The sequence below is a fragment of the Myotis brandtii genome, unplaced genomic scaffold (assembly GCF_000412655.1).
Source record: "Myotis brandtii unplaced genomic scaffold, ASM41265v1 scaffold547, whole genome shotgun sequence".
In the NCBI taxonomy this organism is placed as follows: domain Eukaryota; kingdom Metazoa; phylum Chordata; class Mammalia; order Chiroptera; family Vespertilionidae; genus Myotis; species Myotis brandtii.
In genome coordinates this window covers 2,946,499-2,950,723 of record NW_005370024.1, presented here as the reverse complement: position 1 = coordinate 2,950,723, position 4,225 = coordinate 2,946,499, and positions in this window count along the sequence as shown.

Genomic DNA, 4,225 nt, shown 5'->3' with positions numbered 1-4,225 from the left:
GTTCCCCGGGCGGCGGAGGCGCTGGGTCGGTGCCATCGGTGGCGCTAGGGCCTGACGCATTGGCTCCTGCTTCACGGAGCAGTCGAGATCCGGAGACCTTTATAATGCGAACCGCACGTGGAACTGCTTGTTCTGACCTCTCCCCAAACCCTCGTTTTCAGGATCCAGCCCAGTTTTCCTGCACGCAGGTAGCTCCAGGGGCCTCCTGTCCGGTCCCCACCCCATCCTCCTTGTCCTCGGGCCCATCCCTTGTTACTCCCAGGGTGCCGGCCAGCTGGACCCGATCCCTGCAGCACCGGTTCCCTGCCGGTGAAGATGAACCCACAGGCTGTTAGTTTTAAGGGTTTTGCTTTTGATTCCTCTGATCATAGCAGGTCACGCTTGCATAGCATGCACTGTGTACCAGGTTGGCGTCAAGAGCTTTGACCTGCATCATCTCACTCAATTTTTGTAGCAACGCTACACTGGGTCCCAACACTACCCTCAATTCGCAAAGCGGGAAACTGAGGCCCAGAGCTATGAGCTAAATTGCTGAAGGTTACAGAGAAAGCCAATCGCGTGATTCTGGACTATTATCCTTAAAATATTAGCACACAACCAAAGCAAAATAAAGATTGCCGATTTTCATAGCTATTGAGTAGAATGTAAAATGTGTTGGAAAATACATCTTGCCCAGCTGGTGTGGCTCAGTGGTTGAGTGTCAACCTTTGAATCAGGAGGTTGTGCTTTGATTCCCGGTCAGGGCACATGCGGGTTCCAAGTTGAATCCCCAGTGGGGGGCGTGGGGGAGGCAGCTGATCAGTGATTCTTTCTCATCATTGATGTTTCTATCGCTTTCACCCTCCCTTCCTCTCTGAAGTCAATAAAAACCTATTGAAAAAGAAAATGCACCTTGGTGAAGTGGATAGCATCCTATATAATAAAAGCCTAATATGCTAATTGTCCGGTCCTCTGGTGACCGGACTGTTCAACCAATCAAAGCGTAATATGCTAATTATATGCTAAGGCCACTCAATGGCTCTATGACATGCACTGATCACCAGGGGCCGGGAAGGCAGTAGACTGGTCAACCAGTCGCTATGACGTGCACTGACCACCAGCGGGCAGATGCTCCGACCAATAGGTTAGCTTGCTGCTATGGTCTGGCCAATCAGGACTGAGCAAGATGGGTTGGACATGCCCTGGAGCCCTTCCTTAGTCCGTCCCCAGACCTATCATGCATCGGTGGGGTCCCTCAGCCTGGCCTGCGTCCTCTTGCAATCCGGGACCCCTTGAGGGTTATCAGAGAGCTCCCCTTGGGAGGGTGCTAGACACAGGGCTCACAGCTGGCGAGCACTGCTGTGGCAGCACAAGCCTAATTGGGCTCGAACCCTCAGCAGGCACAGTGGGGCCCGGGATGAGCAGGAGCAGCAGGTAGGAGCTGCAGGCGGCATTGGACTGCAGGTTTCATTGGTTTGCAGGTTTTGGCCCGATCCCTGCAGGCCACCCAGAGGGTCCCCACCTGTGCATGAATTAATGCACTGGGCCTCTAGTAGCTTTATAAAATTCATTCTTCTGTGGGTGATGTCATTGCCAGAACAGGAAGAGTTGCACATCCATTTAATCCTAATTCTAGTTTTTATAGCCATATGCCGCCAGAAACCCTGTTCATATAAACAAGTACTGTACCTGTGGACAGTTTTATTGTAGCAATGTCAATTCTTCATATCAAAAAATTAGATTTGATGATCTGTGAGCTGACTATTCAATTAGGACCTCCAATTTTGTTGAAAGCAAAGAATTGAAAACCACCTCACTTGTCAAAGGGCTTGTTTACCTGGTGCTTTTTTCTTTTTCTTAATCTTTCAGTTTTGGGGAAATATACCAAATAGGTTTTATCAAGGCATCAAATGACTTTGAAGTTGACCTCCCCCCACTCCACCATGAGATGTACCATGTTTACCTGATATATCCAAACTTTGGGGAAAATGTAAACATTTTTCATTTTCATGAAGTTTTTGGATAAAATGCCTTTTGGTGTTGTTGTTAGGTGGTTCAATTTTGTTTTTGCCCAAACTTTGCAGCTAATGATACAGCTCATTCAAGGTGAAACTGTCAAGTATGAAAAATGCTTGTCTTATAACCTAATTAACATCAAACTAGCCAAATTGCATTTACTTTCCCTCAGAAACAGTTTGGCTTAATTGCATCAATTCCCATAAAGTGTCATGCATTTTGAGGAGTATAATGAAGGCTGCAGTGAGAGTCATGAAATGAATCTTAAAAGATTTATTAGTAAAAGCAAGATTAAAGTGGTGGGAGATATAATTATTCTATCCATTTTCAAAATTAGTTATGAAAACAAGATGGGAATATGACATATTTTCCCCTTTACCTAATTACCAACAATATATTTAGCAATATAACATGTCGCTAAATGTATATGTTATTAAGTGCGTAGTATGATAAAAGGTGAACATGGTGGATGGTGCTCGCCGGCAGGCTAAATAGCCATTTCAGATGGTAATTAAAGAAAATTGATTTTTTTGGGGGGTGGGGAGGGTAAGAGATCAACCAAAGAACTTGTATGATATAAACATAACCAATGGACATAGACGATAGGGTGGTAAAGACCTGGGTTGGGGGGCGGGGGCGGGCTGGGAGAGGTCAATGGGGGAAAAAGGGGACATATGTAATACTTTCAACATAAAGAATTTGTTAAAAAGAGAACATTGATTTTATTCTGGGAAAGAGGAAGAGGGATGGGATATCTAAAGGGAAGGGCCACACAGACCCCAGCCAAGGGGACATTGTGTTGATGATGGCAGCACCCAGGAGCTGAAGTTTCATTCTTATATGCAGTTACTGGCAGGAAACTTTGTCATCAGTGGGTCTGGGGGCTGAGCTGGTGGGCTTGGAATGTGGACGGAATCCAGTAGGTGTGTGATCAGGTGTCTTCAGGACAGTTTCAATTCCTTACATGTTCTGATGCCTGGTGTCCGGTGTTAATGTAAGAAACCTTCAAACCTGTAAAGACTTTTTGGTCAAGCCAGTGTGGTTCAGTGGTTGAGCCTTGATCTATGAACCAGGAGGTCATGGTTCCATTCCCCGTGAGGGCACATGCCTGGGCTGCTGGCTAGATCCCCAGTGTTGGGTGTGCAGGAGCCGCCGATCTATAATTCTCTCTCATCATTGATGTGTCTATCTCTCCCTCTCCCTTCCTCTGTAAAGTCAGTAAAAATATATCTTTTAAAAAAAGAATTTTTGTGAGTTTATTTGAGCTCAACTGTCAATTACCGAGAAGCAGAATCTCAACGTATTGAGATAATGCTCTGGAGAATGGTGGGGTTTTACCTATTTTTGTAAATTACCATCAAAGCAGGAGATGTAAGTAGGTTCCATGGAACCCATTGGTGATAGATTAGGGAGGTGGGAGAAAGCAAAGCAGGGAAACCTCTGGGGATGGGGAAAAGGAAGAATGATAGACTCGTGCTTCTTTTACATAGGTGCGTACAGGATAGTTAACAGTCAACAGTGAGGGACTTTGTGGTCTCCACCCTGGTGCCCTAAGGCATTGGTATGGAAAAAGAGAAGTTACAGTTACCTTGACATTGTAAAGACTTGTTATCATAGATACAAAAACACAGTAGGCTCAGTTAAGATCAAAGTTGATCTTTGTCTGATACTGATCAACTTACAGTGGTGGTTAGAAAGTGAGTTTTGCAGTAAAGAGCATTTGTGTTGTTTCCCAAATTCAGAACTTGCAACAAGGAGTGAAGAGAGAAGAAAATGCACTTTTATTTCTGTAGTCCCATTTCCTGCTATTAGGCAGCTGTGCGGGCGCCTGTGCCATCGTGCTCGTCCTAGGCGGGTGTGCCTAGGAAGGGAAGCCCAGTGGGCTCGGGCCCCCGTCTCAGGGAGACACCATGCTACTTGGAAAGACAAAACATGCTTGCTAAGCACACATACTGCATAGAAGATAAAATAAGAGTGGCTGGGTCACGTAGAAAATGAATGTGTCCGAGTGTGGAAGGGCACTGGGGTGGGCTGAGTTAGTCACTGAGGCACTACGCAGGAAGGCGGCCTTCACCCTGCCTTTGAAAGAGATGACGGATGCTGGATGGGCAGAGGGAAAGGAAGGCATGAGCAAGTTGTTAAGTAGCTTAATATTCAAGGCTAGTCATAGAAGAGATAGATGCATACAATTAGAGGCATATTCACTCCTGAAGTGGGTATTTTTCTTCAT